General features: G+C 46.3%; 12 non-coding genes across 12 annotated transcripts; all 12 read left to right on the top strand.

Moving 5' to 3' along the window:
- Window positions 1–1,199: 1,199 nt before the first annotated feature.
- LOC142254000 (U2 spliceosomal RNA) lies at window positions 1,200–1,390 on the top strand. Its single transcript, XR_012727025.1, has one exon. It is a non-coding gene; the product is annotated as a U2 spliceosomal RNA (small nuclear RNA).
- Window positions 1,391–2,777: 1,387 nt separating this feature from the next.
- On the top strand, window positions 2,778–2,968 carry LOC142253999 (U2 spliceosomal RNA). The gene has a single exon (XR_012727024.1). It is a non-coding gene; the product is annotated as a U2 spliceosomal RNA (small nuclear RNA).
- Window positions 2,969–4,355: 1,387 nt separating this feature from the next.
- On the top strand, window positions 4,356–4,546 carry LOC142253998 (U2 spliceosomal RNA). The gene has a single exon (XR_012727023.1). It is a non-coding gene; the product is annotated as a U2 spliceosomal RNA (small nuclear RNA).
- A 1,387-nt stretch (window positions 4,547–5,933) lies between these two features.
- Window positions 5,934–6,124, top strand: LOC142253997 (U2 spliceosomal RNA). The gene has a single exon (XR_012727022.1). It is a non-coding gene; the product is annotated as a U2 spliceosomal RNA (small nuclear RNA).
- Window positions 6,125–7,511: 1,387 nt separating this feature from the next.
- LOC142253996 (U2 spliceosomal RNA) lies at window positions 7,512–7,702 on the top strand. The gene has a single exon (XR_012727021.1). It is a non-coding gene; the product is annotated as a U2 spliceosomal RNA (small nuclear RNA).
- Window positions 7,703–9,089: 1,387 nt separating this feature from the next.
- On the top strand, window positions 9,090–9,280 carry LOC142253994 (U2 spliceosomal RNA). The gene has a single exon (XR_012727019.1). It is a non-coding gene; the product is annotated as a U2 spliceosomal RNA (small nuclear RNA).
- A 1,387-nt stretch (window positions 9,281–10,667) lies between these two features.
- Window positions 10,668–10,858, top strand: LOC142253993 (U2 spliceosomal RNA). Its single transcript, XR_012727018.1, has one exon. It is a non-coding gene; the product is annotated as a U2 spliceosomal RNA (small nuclear RNA).
- Window positions 10,859–12,245: 1,387 nt separating this feature from the next.
- On the top strand, window positions 12,246–12,436 carry LOC142253992 (U2 spliceosomal RNA). The gene has a single exon (XR_012727017.1). It is a non-coding gene; the product is annotated as a U2 spliceosomal RNA (small nuclear RNA).
- Window positions 12,437–13,818: 1,382 nt separating this feature from the next.
- LOC142252949 (U2 spliceosomal RNA) lies at window positions 13,819–14,010 on the top strand. Its single transcript, XR_012726309.1, has one exon. It is a non-coding gene; the product is annotated as a U2 spliceosomal RNA (small nuclear RNA).
- A 1,390-nt stretch (window positions 14,011–15,400) lies between these two features.
- Window positions 15,401–15,592, top strand: LOC142252821 (U2 spliceosomal RNA). The gene has a single exon (XR_012726187.1). It is a non-coding gene; the product is annotated as a U2 spliceosomal RNA (small nuclear RNA).
- A 1,388-nt stretch (window positions 15,593–16,980) lies between these two features.
- Window positions 16,981–17,171, top strand: LOC142253991 (U2 spliceosomal RNA). Its single transcript, XR_012727016.1, has one exon. It is a non-coding gene; the product is annotated as a U2 spliceosomal RNA (small nuclear RNA).
- A 1,387-nt stretch (window positions 17,172–18,558) lies between these two features.
- On the top strand, window positions 18,559–18,749 carry LOC142253990 (U2 spliceosomal RNA). The gene has a single exon (XR_012727015.1). It is a non-coding gene; the product is annotated as a U2 spliceosomal RNA (small nuclear RNA).
- The last annotated feature ends 1,155 nt before the right edge of the window (window positions 18,750–19,904 follow it).

The following is a 19,904-nucleotide window of genomic DNA, read 5'->3' as shown; positions in this document are numbered from 1 at the left end:
ACCACTCAACCTGACCAACTCGGCTATGTCCCCGTGCTGCAGTTCTCTGTCTTATCTAGATCATTTGCAATTGAATGGAATAGATCCCTTTTGGACAAAGTGGATTCACCTGCTGCTGCAGTGACCACAGGTGTGATAAGATCTAGAATTGGCATCTGGTGCGATCTCTCCGCTTCCACTCCAAAGAAAGTTACCTGTTTATTCCTATCATGCATTGGTTTTTGGGGTTTTCTTTGAGTAATGATGATCTCTTTAGTAGTCTGTTGGCGCCCTCTCCTGGAGGAATAGTTTGCTTGCTCTTGGACATTCTAAAAGAGAGGTCATGATAGACATTGAGCTTCTGAGCTCAATTGGGGACAGTCATGGGTGATGAATGTTTGCAACCTACTGCGAAGCCTCATACCGCAATATAAGGAACGTCAAATACTAAGAAAGGGCGGCCTATGAAAGAATTACTACTTTCAATAAGTACACTTAAACGGCTAATTGGGAATAGAAAAACTGTAAAAAGCCCTCTGAGAAAGCCCCCCTCTAACCTTTGATAGTAAGCTTTTCTGTAGTCTGCCTGTTGATGTATTTTCCGTTTGAACTGTGCACAACATGAAGAGACGGAACACTGGCGGCTTGTCACAATGCCCCCCGATGACATCACAATAGCGCTGCTGCCTAGAAAACAAGCTGCGCAGAAGAAGTTGTTCTTTGGGTGGGAGGGTGGGCTAGTGGAAGGAGGGGGCAATCTCTTTTTTTCCCGGGTGGTAGGGGGATGACAGGAGAAGGGAAGCGGGTGGTGAGAAAGGTACAGAGGGCAGGGTTTGGGGGCTGGGAAGGAAAGGGAAAAGATTAGGGTTTGGGGATGATGAAAGGGCTTTCTACGGGTAAGGATGGCAAAGGGTGGCAGTGACGGAAAGTCAGGCAACCTGTCCTGTCCGTCTTTTTGTATCGTGAATTGGAAAGACTGCAAGGGGGAGGGGAGTTGCTTGCGCCCTAAAGGAGGAGTTATTCAGATTCATTGCAGTGGGCGGCGGCTGCAAAACGCACCATTCTTCTTGTTTTTGCTCTGCAAAGCAGCCTTTTCAAGGGTTGGCTTGGGTGACAAAATGTCTTGTGTAGGCGTGGGTTTGTCTCCCTCTCGCTCTCTCTCCCTAAGATGTGTCCGGCATAGGCCAGGGTGCCACTCGAGGCCCAAACCAATTCTGGTTATCGCTTCTCGGCCTTTTGGCTAAGATCAAGTGTAGTATCTGTTCTTATCAGTTTAATATCTGATACGTCCCCTATCTGGGGACCATATATTAAATGGATTTTTAGAACAGGGAGATGGAAAAAGAGCTTGCTCTGTCCACTCCACGCATTGACCTGGTATTGCAGTACCTCCAGGAACGGTGCACCCCTTCTTAACCCAGTTTCCAAAAGCAGAACTCAATTCACCTGATTCATATTAGCCCGATTTAATGAATTGGAAGAAAGCATACGTCTTCATATGCACCTCAATTTGGCCCATTCACTTTTCACACTTCCTCCTTTTGTTTTTTATCTTTCACACTTTTGACTTTCTTTATTCATCCAAATAGCAAACTCATCACCACTCAACCTGACCAACTCGGCTATGTCCCCGTGCTGCAGTTCTCTGTCTTATCTAGATCATTTGCAATTGAATGGAATAGATCCCTTTTGGACAAAGTGGATTCACCTGCTGCTGCAGTGACCACAGGTGTGATAAGATCTAGAATTGGCATCTGGTGCGATCTCTCCGCTTCCACTCCAAAGAAAGTTACCTGTTTATTCCTATCATGCATTGGTTTTTGGGGTTTTCTTTGAGTAATGATGATCTCTTTAGTAGTCTGTTGGCGCCCTCTCCTGGAGGAATAGTTTGCTTGCTCTTGGACATTCTAAAAGAGAGGTCATGATAGACATTGAGCTTCTGAGCTCAATTGGGGACAGTCATGGGTGATGAATGTTTGCAACCTACTGCGAAGCCTCATACCGCAATATAAGGAACGTCAAATACTAAGAAAGGGCGGCCTATGAAAGAATTACTACTTTCAATAAGTACACTTAAACGGCTAATTGGGAATAGAAAAACTGTAAAAAGCCCTCTGAGAAAGCCCCCCTCTAACCTTTGATAGTAAGCTTTTCTGTAGTCTGCCTGTTGATGTATTTTCCGTTTGAACTGTGCACAACATGAAGAGACGGAACACTGGCGGCTTGTCACAATGCCCCCCGATGACATCACAATAGCGCTGCTGCCTAGAAAACAAGCTGCGCAGAAGAAGTTGTTCTTTGGGTGGGAGGGTGGGCTAGTGGAAGGAGGGGGCAATCTCTTTTTTTCCCGGGTGGTAGGGGGATGACAGGAGAAGGGAAGCGGGTGGTGAGAAAGGTACAGAGGGCAGGGTTTGGGGGCTGGGAAGGAAAGGGAAAAGATTAGGGTTTGGGGATGATGAAAGGGCTTTCTACGGGTAAGGATGGCAAAGGGTGGCAGTGACGGAAAGTCAGGCAACCTGTCCTGTCCGTCTTTTTGTATCGTGAATTGGAAAGACTGCAAGGGGGAGGGGAGTTGCTTGCGCCCTAAAGGAGGAGTTATTCAGATTCATTGCAGTGGGCGGCGGCTGCAAAACGCACCATTCTTCTTGTTTTTGCTCTGCAAAGCAGCCTTTTCAAGGGTTGGCTTGGGTGACAAAATGTCTTGTGTAGGCGTGGGTTTGTCTCCCTCTCACTCTCTCTCCCTAAGATGTGTCCGGCATAGGCCAGGGTGCCACTCGAGGCCCAAACCAATTCTGGTTATCGCTTCTCGGCCTTTTGGCTAAGATCAAGTGTAGTATCTGTTCTTATCAGTTTAATATCTGATACGTCCCCTATCTGGGGACCATATATTAAATGGATTTTTAGAACAGGGAGATGGAAAAAGAGCTTGCTCTGTCCACTCCACGCATTGACCTGGTATTGCAGTACCTCCAGGAACGGTGCACCCCTTCTTAACCCAGTTTCCAAAAGCAGAACTCAATTCACCTGATTCATATTAGCCCGATTTAATGAATTGGAAGAAAGCATACGTCTTCATATGCACCTCAATTTGGCCCATTCACTTTTCACACTTCCTCCTTTTGTTTTTTATCTTTCACACTTTTGACTTTCTTTATTCATCCAAATAGCAAACTCATCACCACTCAACCTGACCAACTCGGCTATGTCCCCGTGCTGCAGTTCTCTGTCTTATCTAGATCATTTGCAATTGAATGGAATAGATCCCTTTTGGACAAAGTGGATTCACCTGCTGCTGCAGTGACCACAGGTGTGATAAGATCTAGAATTGGCATCTGGTGCGATCTCTCCGCTTCCACTCCAAAGAAAGTTACCTGTTTATTCCTATCATGCATTGGTTTTTGGGGTTTTCTTTGAGTAATGATGATCTCTTTAGTAGTCTGTTGGCGCCCTCTCCTGGAGGAATAGTTTGCTTGCTCTTGGACATTCTAAAAGAGAGGTCATGATAGACATTGAGCTTCTGAGCTCAATTGGGGACAGTCATGGGTGATGAATGTTTGCAACCTACTGCGAAGCCTCATACCGCAATATAAGGAACGTCAAATACTAAGAAAGGGCGGCCTATGAAAGAATTACTACTTTCAATAAGTACACTTAAACGGCTAATTGGGAATAGAAAAACTGTAAAAAGCCCTCTGAGAAAGCCCCCCTCTAACCTTTGATAGTAAGCTTTTCTGTAGTCTGCCTGTTGATGTATTTTCCGTTTGAACTGTGCACAACATGAAGAGACGGAACACTGGCGGCTTGTCACAATGCCCCCCGATGACATCACAATAGCGCTGCTGCCTAGAAAACAAGCTGCGCAGAAGAAGTTGTTCTTTGGGTGGGAGGGTGGGCTAGTGGAAGGAGGGGGCAATCTCTTTTTTTCCCGGGTGGTAGGGGGATGACAGGAGAAGGGAAGCGGGTGGTGAGAAAGGTACAGAGGGCAGGGTTTGGGGGCTGGGAAGGAAAGGGAAAAGATTAGGGTTTGGGGATGATGAAAGGGCTTTCTACGGGTAAGGATGGCAAAGGGTGGCAGTGACGGAAAGTCAGGCAACCTGTCCTGTCCGTCTTTTTGTATCGTGAATTGGAAAGACTGCAAGGGGGAGGGGAGTTGCTTGCGCCCTAAAGGAGGAGTTATTCAGATTCATTGCAGTGGGCGGCGGCTGCAAAACGCACCATTCTTCTTGTTTTTGCTCTGCAAAGCAGCCTTTTCAAGGGTTGGCTTGGGTGACAAAATGTCTTGTGTAGGCGTGGGTTTGTCTCCCTCTCGCTCTCTCTCCCTAAGATGTGTCCGGCATAGGCCAGGGTGCCACTCGAGGCCCAAACCAATTCTGGTTATCGCTTCTCGGCCTTTTGGCTAAGATCAAGTGTAGTATCTGTTCTTATCAGTTTAATATCTGATACGTCCCCTATCTGGGGACCATATATTAAATGGATTTTTAGAACAGGGAGATGGAAAAAGAGCTTGCTCTGTCCACTCCACGCATTGACCTGGTATTGCAGTACCTCCAGGAACGGTGCACCCCTTCTTAACCCAGTTTCCAAAAGCAGAACTCAATTCACCTGATTCATATTAGCCCGATTTAATGAATTGGAAGAAAGCATACGTCTTCATATGCACCTCAATTTGGCCCATTCACTTTTCACACTTCCTCCTTTTGTTTTTTATCTTTCACACTTTTGACTTTCTTTATTCATCCAAATAGCAAACTCATCACCACTCAACCTGACCAACTCGGCTATGTCCCCGTGCTGCAGTTCTCTGTCTTATCTAGATCATTTGCAATTGAATGGAATAGATCCCTTTTGGACAAAGTGGATTCACCTGCTGCTGCAGTGACCACAGGTGTGATAAGATCTAGAATTGGCATCTGGTGCGATCTCTCCGCTTCCACTCCAAAGAAAGTTACCTGTTTATTCCTATCATGCATTGGTTTTTGGGGTTTTCTTTGAGTAATGATGATCTCTTTAGTAGTCTGTTGGCGCCCTCTCCTGGAGGAATAGTTTGCTTGCTCTTGGACATTCTAAAAGAGAGGTCATGATAGACATTGAGCTTCTGAGCTCAATTGGGGACAGTCATGGGTGATGAATGTTTGCAACCTACTGCGAAGCCTCATACCGCAATATAAGGAACGTCAAATACTAAGAAAGGGCGGCCTATGAAAGAATTACTACTTTCAATAAGTACACTTAAACGGCTAATTGGGAATAGAAAAACTGTAAAAAGCCCTCTGAGAAAGCCCCCCTCTAACCTTTGATAGTAAGCTTTTCTGTAGTCTGCCTGTTGATGTATTTTCCGTTTGAACTGTGCACAACATGAAGAGACGGAACACTGGCGGCTTGTCACAATGCCCCCCGATGACATCACAATAGCGCTGCTGCCTAGAAAACAAGCTGCGCAGAAGAAGTTGTTCTTTGGGTGGGAGGGTGGGCTAGTGGAAGGAGGGGGCAATCTCTTTTTTTCCCGGGTGGTAGGGGGATGACAGGAGAAGGGAAGCGGGTGGTGAGAAAGGTACAGAGGGCAGGGTTTGGGGGCTGGGAAGGAAAGGGAAAAGATTAGGGTTTGGGGATGATGAAAGGGCTTTCTACGGGTAAGGATGGCAAAGGGTGGCAGTGACGGAAAGTCAGGCAACCTGTCCTGTCCGTCTTTTTGTATCGTGAATTGGAAAGACTGCAAGGGGGAGGGGAGTTGCTTGCGCCCTAAAGGAGGAGTTATTCAGATTCATTGCAGTGGGCGGCGGCTGCAAAACGCACCATTCTTCTTGTTTTTGCTCTGCAAAGCAGCGTTTTCAAGGGTTGGCTTGGGTGACAAAATGTCTTGTGTAGGCGTGGGTTTGTCTCCCTCTCGCTCTCTCTCCCTAAGATGTGTCCGGCATAGGCCAGGGTGCCACTCGAGGCCCAAACCAATTCTGGTTATCGCTTCTCGGCCTTTTGGCTAAGATCAAGTGTAGTATCTGTTCTTATCAGTTTAATATCTGATACGTCCCCTATCTGGGGACCATATATTAAATGGATTTTTAGAACAGGGAGATGGAAAAAGAGCTTGCTCTGTCCACTCCACGCATTGACCTGGTATTGCAGTACCTCCAGGAACGGTGCACCCCTTCTTAACCCAGTTTCCAAAAGCAGAACTCAATTCACCTGATTCATATTAGCCCGATTTAATGAATTGGAAGAAAGCATACGTCTTCATATGCACCTCAATTTGGCCCATTCACTTTTCACACTTCCTCCTTTTGTTTTTTATCTTTCACACTTTTGACTTTCTTTATTCATCCAAATAGCAAACTCATCACCACTCAACCTGACCAACTCGGCTATGTCCCCGTGCTGCAGTTCTCTGTCTTATCTAGATCATTTGCAATTGAATGGAATAGATCCCTTTTGGACAAAGTGGATTCACCTGCTGCTGCAGTGACCACAGGTGTGATAAGATCTAGAATTGGCATCTGGTGCGATCTCTCCGCTTCCACTCCAAAGAAAGTTACCTGTTTATTCCTATCATGCATTGGTTTTTGGGGTTTTCTTTGAGTAATGATGATCTCTTTAGTAGTCTGTTGGCGCCCTCTCCTGGAGGAATAGTTTGCTTGCTCTTGGACATTCTAAAAGAGAGGTCATGATAGACATTGAGCTTCTGAGCTCAATTGGGGACAGTCATGGGTGATGAATGTTTGCAACCTACTGCGAAGCCTCATACCGCAATATAAGGAACGTCAAATACTAAGAAAGGGCGGCCTATGAAAGAATTACTACTTTCAATAAGTACACTTAAACGGCTAATTGGGAATAGAAAAACTGTAAAAAGCCCTCTGAGAAAGCCCCCCTCTAACCTTTGATAGTAAGCTTTTCTGTAGTCTGCCTGTTGATGTATTTTCCGTTTGAACTGTGCACAACATGAAGAGACGGAACACTGGCGGCTTGTCACAATGCCCCCCGATGACATCACAATAGCGCTGCTGCCTAGAAAACAAGCTGCGCAGAAGAAGTTGTTCTTTGGGTGGGAGGGTGGGCTAGTGGAAGGAGGGGGCAATCTCTTTTTTTCCCGGGTGGTAGGGGGATGACAGGAGAAGGGAAGCGGGTGGTGAGAAAGGTACAGAGGGCAGGGTTTGGGGGCTGGGAAGGAAAGGGAAAAGATTAGGGTTTGGGGATGATGAAAGGGCTTTCTACGGGTAAGGATGGCAAAGGGTGGCAGTGACGGAAAGTCAGGCAACCTGTCCTGTCCGTCTTTTTGTATCGTGAATTGGAAAGACTGCAAGGGGGAGGGGAGTTGCTTGCGCCCTAAAGGAGGAGTTATTCAGATTCATTGCAGTGGGCGGCGGCTGCAAAACGCACCATTCTTCTTGTTTTTGCTCTGCAAAGCAGCCTTTTCAAGGGTTGGCTTGGGTGACAAAATGTCTTGTGTAGGCGTGGGTTTGTCTCCCTCTCGCTCTCTCTCCCTAAGATGTGTCCGGCATAGGCCAGGGTGCCACTCGAGGCCCAAACCAATTCTGGTTATCGCTTCTCGGCCTTTTGGCTAAGATCAAGTGTAGTATCTGTTCTTATCAGTTTAATATCTGATACGTCCCCTATCTGGGGACCATATATTAAATGGATTTTTAGAACAGGGAGATGGAAAAAGAGCTTGCTCTGTCCACTCCACGCATTGACCTGGTATTGCAGTACCTCCAGGAACGGTGCACCCCTTCTTAACCCAGTTTCCAAAAGCAGAACTCAATTCACCTGATTCATATTAGCCCGATTTAATGAATTGGAAGAAAGCATACGTCTTCATATGCACCTCAATTTGGCCCATTCACTTTTCACACTTCCTCCTTTTGTTTTTTATCTTTCACACTTTTGACTTTCTTTATTCATCCAAATAGCAAACTCATCACCACTCAACCTGACCAACTCGGCTATGTCCCCGTGCTGCAGTTCTCTGTCTTATCTAGATCATTTGCAATTGAATGGAATAGATCCCTTTTGGACAAAGTGGATTCACCTGCTGCTGCAGTGACCACAGGTGTGATAAGATCTAGAATTGGCATCTGGTGCGATCTCTCCGCTTCCACTCCAAAGAAAGTTACCTGTTTATTCCTATCATGCATTGGTTTTTGGGGTTTTCTTTGAGTAATGATGATCTCTTTAGTAGTCTGTTGGCGCCCTCTCCTGGAGGAATAGTTTGCTTGCTCTTGGACATTCTAAAAGAGAGGTCATGATAGACATTGAGCTTCTGAGCTCAATTGGGGACAGTCATGGGTGATGAATGTTTGCAACCTACTGCGAAGCCTCATACCGCAATATAAGGAACGTCAAATACTAAGAAAGGGCGGCCTATGAAAGAATTACTACTTTCAATAAGTACACTTAAACGGCTAATTGGGAATAGAAAAACTGTAAAAAGCCCTCTGAGAAAGCCCCCCTCTAACCTTTGATAGTAAGCTTTTCTGTAGTCTGCCTGTTGATGTATTTTCCGTTTGAACTGTGCACAACATGAAGAGACGGAACACTGGCGGCTTGTCACAATGCCCCCCGATGACATCACAATAGCGCTGCTGCCTAGAAAACAAGCTGCGCAGAAGAAGTTGTTCTTTGGGTGGGAGGGTGGGCTAGTGGAAGGAGGGGGCAATCTCTTTTTTTCCCGGGTGGTAGGGGGATGACAGGAGAAGGGAAGCGGGTGGTGAGAAAGGTACAGAGGGCAGGGTTTGGGGGCTGGGAAGGAAAGGGAAAAGATTAGGGTTTGGGGATGATGAAAGGGCTTTCTACGGGTAAGGATGGCAAAGGGTGGCAGTGACGGAAAGTCAGGCAACCTGTCCTGTCCGTCTTTTTGTATCGTGAATTGGAAAGACTGCAAGGGGGAGGGGAGTTGCTTGCGCCCTAAAGGAGGAGTTATTCAGATTCATTGCAGTGGGCGGCGGCTGCAAAACGCACCATTCTTCTTGTTTTTGCTCTGCAAAGCAGCCTTTTCAAGAGTTGGCTTGGGTGACAAAATGTCTTGTGTAGGCGTGGGTTTGTCTCCCTCTCGCTCTCTCTCCCTAAGATGTGTCCGGCATAGGCCAGGGTGCCACTCGAGGCCCAAACCAATTCTGGTTATCGCTTCTCGGCCTTTTGGCTAAGATCAAGTGTAGTATCTGTTCTTATCAGTTTAATATCTGATACGTCCCCTATCTGGGGACCATATATTAAATGGATTTTTAGAACAGGGAGATGGAAAAAGAGCTTGCTCTGTCCACTCCACGCATTGACCTGGTATTGCAGTACCTCCAGGAACGGTGCACCCCTTCTTAACCCAGTTTCCAAAAGCAGAACTCAATTCACCTGATTCATATTAGCCCGATTTAATGAATTGGAAGAAAGCATACGTCTTCATATGCACCTCAATTTGGCCCATTCACTTTTCACACTTCCTCCTTTTGTTTTTTATCTTTCACACTTTTGACTTTCTTTATTCATCCAAATAGCAAACTCATCACCACTCAACCTGACCAACTCGGCTATGTCCCCGTGCTGCAGTTCTCTGTCTTATCTAGATCATTTGCAATTGAATGGAATAGATCCCTTTTGGACAAAGTGGATTCACCTGCTGCTGCAGTGACCACAGGTGTGATAAGATCTAGAATTGGCATCTGGTGCGATCTCTCCGCTTCCACTCCAAAGAAAGTTACCTGTTTATTCCTATCATGCATTGGTTTTTGGGGTTTTCTTTGAGTAATGATGATCTCTTTAGTAGTCTGTTGGCGCCCTCTCCTGGAGGAATAGTTTGCTTGCTCTTGGACATTCTAAAAGAGAGGTCATGATAGACATTGAGCTTCTGAGCTCAATTGGGGACAGTCATGGGTGATGAATGTTTGCAACCTACTGCGAAGCCTCATACCGCAATATAAGGAACGTCAAATACTAAGAAAGGGCGGCCTATGAAAGAATTACTACTTTCAATAAGTACACTTAAACGGCTAATTGGGAATAGAAAAACTGTAAAAAGCCCTCTGAGAAAGCCCCCCTCTAACCTTTGATAGTAAGCTTTTCTGTAGTCTGCCTGTTGATGTATTTTCCGTTTGAACTGTGCACAACATGAAGAGACGGAACACTGGCGGCTTGTCACAATGCCCCCCGATGACATCACAATAGCGCTGCTGCCTAGAAAACAAGCTGCGCAGAAGAAGTTGTTCTTTGGGTGGGAGGGTGGGCTAGTGGAAGGAGGGGGCAATCTCTTTTTTTCCCGGGTGGTAGGGGGATGACAGGAGAAGGGAAGCGGGTGGTGAGAAAGGTACAGAGGGCAGGGTTTGGGGGCTGGGAAGGAAAGGGAAAAGATTAGGGTTTGGGGATGATGAAAGGGCTTTCTACGGGTAAGGATGGCAAAGGGTGGCAGTGACGGAAAGTCAGGCAACCTGTCCTGTCCGTCTTTTTGTATCGTGAATTGGAAAGACTGCAAGGGGGAGGGGAGTTGCTTGCGCCCTAAAGGAGGAGTTATTCAGATTCATTGCAGTGGGTGGCGGCTGCAAAACGCACCATTCTTCTTGTTTTTGCTCTGCAAAGCAGCCTTTTCAAGGGTTGGCTTGGGTGACAAAATGTCTTGTGTAGGCGTGGGTTTGTCTCCCTCTCGCTCTCTCTCCCTAAGATGTGTCCGGCATAGGCCAGGGTGCCACTCGAGGCCCAAACCAATTCTGGTTATCGCTTCTCGGCCTTTTGGCTAAGATCAAGTGTAGTATCTGTTCTTATCAGTTTAATATCTGATACGTCCCCTATCTGGGGACCATATATTAAATGGATTTTTAGAACAGGGAGATGGAAAAAGAGCTTGCTCTGTCCACTCCACGCATTGACCTGGTATTGCAGTACCTCCAGGAACGGTGCACCCCTTCTTAACCCAGTTTCCAAAAGCAGAACTCAATTCACCTGATTCATATTAGCCCGATTTAATGAATTGGAAGAAAGCATACGTCTTCATATGCACCTCAATTTGGCCCATTCACTTTTCACACTTCCTCCTTTTGTTTTTTATCTTTCACACTTTTGACTTTCTTTATTCATCCAAATAGCAAACTCATCACCACTCAACCTGACCAACTCGGCTATGTCCCCGTGCTGCAGTTCTCTGTCTTATCTAGATCATTTGCAATTGAATGGAATAGATCCCTTTTGGACAAAGTGGATTCACCTGCTGCTGCAGTGACCACAGGTGTGATAAGATCTAGAATTGGCATCTGGTGCGATCTCTCCGCTTCCACTCCAAAGAAAGTTACCTGTTTATTCCTATCATGCATTGGTTTTTGGGGTTTTCTTTGAGTAATGATGATCTCTTTAGTAGTCTGTTGGCGCCCTCTCCTGGAGGAATAGTTTGCTTGCTCTTGGACATTCTAAAAGAGAGGTCATGATAGACATTGAGCTTCTGAGCTCAATTGGGGACAGTCATGGGTGATGAATGTTTGCAACCTACTGCGAAGCCTCATACCGCAATATAAGGAACGTCAAATACTAAGAAAGGGCGGCCTATGAAAGAATTACTACTTTCAATAAGTACACTTAAACGGCTAATTGGGAATAGAAAAACTGTAAAAAGCCCTCTGAGAAAGCCCCCCTCTAACCTTTGATAGTAAGCTTTTCTGTAGTCTGCCTGTTGATGTATTTTCCGTTTGAACTGTGCACAACATGAAGAGACGGAACACTGGCGGCTTGTCACAATGCCCCCCGATGACATCACAATAGCGCTGCTGCCTAGAAAACAAGCTGCGCAGAAGAAGTTGTTCTTTGGGTGGGAGGGTGGGCTAGTGGAAGGAGGGGGCAATCTGATTTTTTCCCGGGTGGTAGGGGGATGACAGGAGAAGGGAAGCGGGTGGTGAGAAAGGTACAGAGGGCAGGGTTTGGGGGCTGGGAAGGAAAGGGAAAAGATTAGGGTTTGGGGATGATGAAAGGGCTTTCTACGGGTAAGGATGGCAAAGGGTGGCAGTGACGGAAAGTCAGGCAACCTGTCCTGTCCGTCTTTTTGTATCGTGAATTGGAAAGACTGCAAGGGGGAGGGGAGTTGCTTGCGCCCTAAAGGAGGAGTTATTCAGATTCATTGCAGTGGGCGGCGGCTGCAAAACGCACCATTCTTCTTGTTTTTGCTCTGCAAAGCAGCCTTTTCAAGGGTTGGCTTGGGTGACAAAATGTCTTGTGTAGGCGTGGGTTTGTCTCCCTCTCGCTCTCTCTCCCTAAGATGTGTCCGGCATAGGCCAGGGTGCCACTCGAGGCCCAAACCAATTCTGGTTATCGCTTCTCGGCCTTTTGGCTAAGATCAAGTGTAGTATCTGTTCTTATCAGTTTAATATCTGATACGTCCCCTATCTGGGGACCATATATTAAATGGATTTTTAGAACAGGGAGATGGAAAAAGAGCTTGCTCTGTCCACTCCACGCATTGACCTGGTATTGCAGTACCTCCAGGAACGGTGCACCCCTTCTTAACCCAGTTTCCAAAAGCAGAACTCAATTCACCTGATTCATATTAGCCCGATTTAATGAATTGGAAGAAAGCATACGTCTTCATATGCACCTCAATTTGGCCCATTCACTTTTCACACTTCCTCCTTTTGTTTTTTATCTTTCACACTTTTGACTTTCTTTATTCATCCAAATAGCAAACTCATCACCACTCAACCTGACCAACTCGGCTATGTCCCCGTGCTGCAGTTCTCTGTCTTATCTAGATCATTTGCAATTGAATGGAATAGATCCCTTTTGGACAAAGTGGATTCACCTGCTGCTGCAGTGACCACAGGTGTGATAAGATCTAGAATTGGCATCTGGTGCGATCTCTCCGCTTCCACTCCAAAGAAAGTTACCTGTTTATTCCTATCATGCATTGGTTTTTGGGGTTTTCTTTGAGTAATGATGATCTCTTTAGTAGTCTGTTGGCGCCCTCTCCTGGAGGAATAGTTTGCTTGCTCTTGGACATTCTAAAAGAGAGGTCATGATAGACATTGAGAGCTCAATTGGGGACAGTCATGGGTGATGAATGTTTGCAACCTACTGCGAAGCCTCATACCGCAATATAAGGAACGTCAAATACTAAGAAAGGGCGGCCTATGAAAGAATTACTACTTTCAATAAGTACACTTAAACGGCTAATTGGGAATAGAAAAACTGTAAAAAGCCCTCTGAGAAAGCCCCCCTCTAACCTTTGATAGTAAGCTTTTCTGTAGTCTGCCTGTTGATGTATTTTCCGTTTGAACTGTGCACAACATGAAGAGACGGAACACTGGCGGCTTGTCACAATGCCCCCCGATGACATCACAATAGCGCTGCTGCCTAGAAAACAAGCTGCGCAGAAGAAGTTGTTCTTTGGGTGGGAGGGTGGGCTAGTGGAAGGAGGGGGCAATCTCTTTTTTTCCGGGTGGTAGGGGGATGACAGGAGAAGGGAAGCGGGTGGTGAGAAAGGTACAGAGGGCAGGGTTTGGGGGCTGGGAAGGAAAGGGAAAAGATTAGGGTTTGGGGATGATGAAAGGGCTTTCTACGGGTAAGGATGGCAAAGGGTGGCAGTGACGGAAAGTCAGGCAACCTGTCCCTGTCCGTCTTTTTGTATCGTGAATTGGAAAGACTGCAAGGGGGAGGGGAGTTGCTTGCGCCCTAAAGGAGGAGTTATTCAGATTCATTGCAGTGGGCGGCGGCTGCAAAACGCACCATTCTTCTTGTTTTTGCTCTGCAAAGCAGCCTTTTCAAGGGTTGGCTTGGGTGACAAAATGTCTTGTGTAGGCGTGGGTTTGTCTCCCTCTCGCTCTCTCTCCCTAAGATGTGTCCCGGCATAGGCCAGGGTGCCACTCGAGGCCCAAACCAATTCTGGTTATCGCTTCTCGGCCTTTTGGCTAAGATCAAGTGTAGTATCTGTTCTTATCAGTTTAATATCTGATACGTCCCCTATCTGGGGACCATATATTAAATGGATTTTTAGAACAGGGAGATGGAAAAAGAGCTTGCTCTGTCCACTCCACGCATTGACCTGGTATTGCAGTACCTCCAGGAACGGTTGCACCCCTTCTTAACCCAGTTTCCAAAAGCAGAACTCAATTCACCTGATTCATATTAGCCCGATTTAATGAATTGGAAGAAAGCATACGTCTTCATATGCACCTCAATTTGGCCCATTCACTTTTCACACTTCCTCCTTTTGTTTTTTATCTTTCACACTTTTGACTTTCTTTATTCATCCAAATAGCAAACTCATCACCACTCAACCTGACCAACTCGGCTATGTCCCCGTGCTGCAGTTCTCTGTCTTATCTAGATCATTTGCAATTGAATGGAATAGATCCCTTTTGGACAAAGTGGATTCACCTGCTGCTGCAGTGACCACAGGTGTGATAAGATCTAGAATTGGCATCTGGTGCGATCTCTCCGCTTCCACTCCAAAGAAAGTTACCTGTTTATTCCTATCATGCATTGGTTTTTGGGGTTTTCTTTGAGTAATGATGATCTCTTTAGTAGTCTGTTGGCGCCCTCTCCTGGAGGAATAGTTTGCTTGCTCTTGGACATTCTAAAAGAGAGGTCATGATAGACATTGAGCTTCTGAGCTCAATTGGGGACAGTCATGGGTGATGAATGTTTGCAACCTACTGCGAAGCCTCATACCGCAATATAAGGAACGTCAAATACTAAGAAAGGGCGGCCTATGAAAGAATTACTACTTTCAATAAGTACACTTAAACGGCTAATTGGGAATAGAAAAAACTGTAAAAAGCCCTCTGAGAAAGCCCCCCTCTAACCTTTGATAGTAAGCTTTTCTGTAGTCTGCCTGTTGATGTATTTTCCGTTTGAACTGTGCACAACATGAAGAGACGGAACACTGGCGGCTTGTCACAATGCCCCCCGATGACATCACAATAGCGCTGCTGCCTAGAAAACAAGCTGCGCAGAAGAAGTTGTTCTTTGGGTGGGAGGGTGGGCTAGTGGAAGGAGGGGGCAATCTCTTTTTTTCCCGGGGTGGTAGGGGGATGACAGGAGAAGGGAAGCGGGTGGTGAGAAAGGTACAGAGGGCAGGGTTTGGGGGCTGGGAAGGAAAGGGAAAAGATTAGGGTTTGGGGATGATGAAAGGGCTTTCTACGGGTAAGGATGGCAAAGGGTGGCAGTGACGGAAAGTCAGGCAACCTGTCCTGTCCGTCTTTTTGTATCGTGAATTGGAAAGACTGCAAGGGGGAGGGGAGTTGCTTGCGCCCTAAAGGAGGAGTTATTCAGATTCATTGCAGTGGGCGGCGGCTGCAAAACGCACCATTCTTCTTGTTTTTGCTCTGCAAAGCAGCCTTTTCAAGGGTTGGCTTGGGTGGACAAAATGTCTTGTGTAGGCGTGGGTTTGTCTCCCTCTCGCTCTCTCTCCCTAAGATGTGTCCGGCATAGGCCAGGGTGCCACTCGAGGCCCAAACCAATTCTGGTTATCGCTTCTCGGCCTTTTGGCTAAGATCAAGTGTAGTATCTGTTCTTATCAGTTTAATATCTGATACGTCCCCTATCTGGGGACCATATATTAAATGGATTTTTAGAACAGGGAGATGGAAAAAAGAGCTTGCTCTGTCCACTCCACGCATTGACCTGGTATTGCAGTACCTCCAGGAACGGTGCACCCCTTCTTAACCCAGTTTCCAAAAGCAGAACTCAATTCACCTGATTCATATTAGCCCGATTTAATGAATTGGAAGAAAGCATACGTCTTCATATGCACCTCAATTTGGCCCATTCACTTTTCACACTTCCTCCTTTTGTTTTTTATCTTTCACACTTTTGACTTTCTTTATTCATCCAAATAGCAAACTCATCACCACTCAACCTGACCAACTCGGCTATGTCCCCGTGCTGCAGTTCTCTGTCTTATCTAGATCATTTGCAATTGAATGGAATAGATCCCTTTTGGACAAAGTGGATTCACCTGCTGCTGCAGTGACCACAGGTGTGATAAGATCTAGAATTGGCATCTGGTTGCGATCTCTCCGCTTCCACTCCAAAGAAAGTTACCTGTTTATTCCTATCATGCATTGGTTTTTGGGGTTTTCTTTGAGTAATGATGATCTCTTTAGTAGTCTGTTGGCGCCCTCTCCTGGAGGAATAGTTTGCTTGCTCTTGGACATTCTAAAAGAGAGGTCATGATAGACATTGAGCTTCTGAGCTCAATTGGGGACAGTCATGGGTGATGAATGTTTGCAACCTACTGCGAAGCCTCATACCGCAATATAAGGAACGTCAAATACTAAGAAAGGGCGGCCTATGAAAGAATTACTACTTTCAATAAGTACACTTAAACGGCTAATTGGGAATAGAAAAACTGTAAAAAGCCCTCTGAGAAAGCCCCCCTCTAACCTTTGATAGTAAGCTTTTCTGTAGTCTGCCTGTTGATGTATTTTCCGTTTGAACTGTGCACAACATGAAGAGACGGAACACTGGCGGCTTGTCACAATGCCCCCCGATGACATCACAATAGCGCTGCTGCCTAGAAAACAAGCTGCGCAGAAGAAGTTGTTCTTTGGGTGGGAGGGTGGGCTAGTGGAAGGAGGGGGCAATCTCTTTTTTTCCCGGGTGGTAGGGGGATGACAGGAGAAGGGAAGCGGGTGGTGAGAAAGGTACAGAGGGCAGGGTTTGGGGGCTGGGAAGGAAAGGGAAAAGATTAGGGTTTGGGGATGATGAAAGGGCTTTCTACGGGTAAGGATGGCAAAGGGTGGCAGTGACGGAAAGTCAGGCAACCTGTCCTGTCCGTCTTTTTGTATCGTGAATTGGAAAGACTGCAAGGGGGAGGGGAGTTGCTTGCGCCCTAAAGGAGGAGTTATTCAGATTCATTGCAGTGGGCGGCGGCTGCAAAACGCACCATTCTTCTTGTTTTTGCTCTGCAAAGCAGCCTTTTCAAGGGTTGGCTTGGGTGACAAAATGTCTTGTGTAGGCGTGGGTTTGTCTCCCTCTCGCTCTCTCTCCCTAAGATGTGTCCGGCATAGGCCAGGGTGCCACTCGAGGCCCAAACCAATTCTGGTTATCGCTTCTCGGCCTTTTGGCTAAGATCAAGTGTAGTATCTGTTCTTATCAGTTTAATATCTGATACGTCCCCTATCTGGGGACCATATATTAAATGGATTTTTAGAACAGGGAGATGGAAAAAGAGCTTGCTCTGTCCACTCCACGCATTGACCTGGTATTGCAGTACCTCCAGGAACGGTGCACCCCTTCTTAACCCAGTTTCCAAAAGCAGAACTCAATTCACCTGATTCATATTAGCCCGATTTAATGAATTGGAAGAAAGCATACGTCTTCATATGCACCTCAATTTGGCCCATTCACTTTTCACACTTCCTCCTTTTGTTTTTTATCTTTCACACTTTTGACTTTCTTTATTCATCCAAATAGCAAACTCATCACCACTCAACCTGACCAACTCGGCTATGTCCCCGTGCTGCAGTTCTCTGTCTTATCTAGATCATTTGCAATTGAATGGAATAGATCCCTTTTGGACAAAGTGGATTCACCTGCTGCTGCAGTGACCACAGGTGTGATAAGATCTAGAATTGGCATCTGGTGCGATCTCTCCGCTTCCACTCCAAAGAAAGTTACCTGTTTATTCCTATCATGCATTGGTTTTTGGGGTTTTCTTTGAGTAATGATGATCTCTTTAGTAGTCTGTTGGCGCCCTCTCCTGGAGGAATAGTTTGCTTGCTCTTGGACATTCTAAAAGAGAGGTCATGATAGACATTGAGCTTCTGAGCTCAATTGGGGACAGTCATGGGTGATGAATGTTTGCAACCTACTGCGAAGCCTCATACCGCAATATAAGGAACGTCAAATACTAAGAAAGGGCGGCCTATGAAAGAATTACTACTTTCAATAAGTACACTTAAACGGCTAATTGGGAATAGAAAAACTGTAAAAAGCCCTCTGAGAAAGCCCCCCTCTAACCTTTGATAGTAAGCTTTTCTGTAGTCTGCCTGTTGATGTATTTTCCGTTTGAACTGTGCACAACATGAAGAGACGGAACACTGGCGGCTTGTCACAATGCCCCCCGATGACATCACAATAGCGCTGCTGCCTAGAAAACAAGCTGCGCAGAAGAAGTTGTTCTTTGGGTGGGAGGGTGGGCTAGTGGAAGGAGGGGGCAATCTCTTTTTTTCCCGGGTGGTAGGGGGATGACAGGAGAAGGGAAGCGGGTGGTGAGAAAGGTACAGAGGGCAGGGTTTGGGGGCTGGGAAGGAAAGGGAAAAGATTAGGGTTTGGGGATGATGAAAGGGCTTTCTACGGGTAAGGATGGCAAAGGGTGGCAGTGACGGAAAGTCAGGCAACCTGTCCTGTCCGTCTTTTTGTATCGTGAATTGGAAAGACTGCAAGGGGGAGGGGAGTTGCTTGCGCCCTAAAGGAGGAGTTATTCAGATTCATTGCAGTGGGCGGCGGCTGCAAAACGCACCATTCTTCTTGTTTTTGCTCTGCAAAGCAGCCTTTTCAAGGGTTGGCTTGGGTGACAAAATGTCTTGTGTAGGCGTGGGTTTGTCTCCCTCTCTCTCTCTCTCCCTAAGATGTGTCCGGCATAGGCCAGGGTGCCACTCGAGGCCCAAACCAATTCTGGTTATCGCTTCTCGGCCTTTTGGCTAAGATCAAGTGTAGTATCTGTTCTTATCAGTTTAATATCTGATACGTCCCCTATCTGGGGACCATATATTAAATGGATTTTTAGAACAGGGAGATGGAAAAAGAGCTTGCTCTGTCCACTCCACGCATTGACCTGGTATTGCAGTACCTCCAGGAACGGTGCACCCCTTCTTAACCCAGTTTCCAAAAGCAGAACTCAATTCACCTGATTCATATTAGCCCGATTTAATGAATTGGAAGAAAGCATACGTCTTCATATGCACCTCAATTTGGCCCATTCACTTTTCACACTTCCTCCTTTTGTTTTTTATCTTTCACACTTTTGACTTTCTTTATTCATCCAAATAGCAAACTCATCACCACTCAACCTGACCAACTCGGCTATGTCCCCGTGCTGCAGTTCTCTGTCTTATCTAGATCATTTGCAATTGAATGGAATAGATCCCTTTTGGACAAAGTGGATTCACCTGCTGCTGCAGTGAACACAGGTGTGATAAGATCTAGAATTGGCATCTGGTGCGATCTCTCCGCTTCCACTCCAAAGAAAGTTACCTGTTTATTCCTATCATGCATTGGTTTTTGGGGTTTTCTTTGAGTAATGATGATCTCTTTAGTAGTCTGTTGGCGCCCTCTCCTGGAGGAATAGTTTGCTTGCTCTTGGACATTCTAAAAGAGAGGTCATGATAGACATTGAGCTTCTGAGCTCAATTGGGGACAGTCATGGGTGATGAATGTTTGCAACCTACTGCGAAGCCTCATACCGCAATATAAGGAACGTCAAATACTAAGAAAGGGCGGCCTATGAAAGAATTACTACTTTCAATAAGTACACTTAAACGGCTAATTGGGAATAGAAAAACTGTAAAAAGCCCTCTGAGAAAGCCCCCCTCTAACCTTTGATAGTAAGCTTTTCTGTAGTCTGCCTGTTGATGTATTTTCCGTTTGAACTGTGCACAACATGAAGAGACGGAACACTGGCGGCTTGTCACAATGCCCCCCGATGACATCACAATAGCGCTGCTGCCTAGAAAACAAGCTGCGCAGAAGAAGTTGTTCTTTGGGTGGGAGGGTGGGCTAGTGGAAGGAGGGGGCAATCTCTTTTTTTCCCGGGTGGTAGGGGGATGACAGGAGAAGGGAAGCGGGTGGTGAGAAAGGTACAGAGGGCAGGGTTTGGGGGCTGGGAAGGAAAGGGAAAAGATTAGGGTTTGGGGATGATGAAAGGGCTTTCTACGGGTAAGGATGGCAAAGGGTGGCAGTGACGGAAAGTCAGGCAACCTGTCCTGTCCGTCTTTTTGTATCGTGAATTGGAAAGACTGCAAGGGGGA

This window comes from Anomaloglossus baeobatrachus, chromosome 9 (genome assembly GCF_048569485.1).
Source record: "Anomaloglossus baeobatrachus isolate aAnoBae1 chromosome 9, aAnoBae1.hap1, whole genome shotgun sequence".
NCBI lineage: Eukaryota > Metazoa > Chordata > Amphibia > Anura > Aromobatidae > Anomaloglossus > Anomaloglossus baeobatrachus.
Note: the sequence above shows the minus strand (reverse complement) of the source record. Positions and strands in the feature narration are given on the sequence as shown.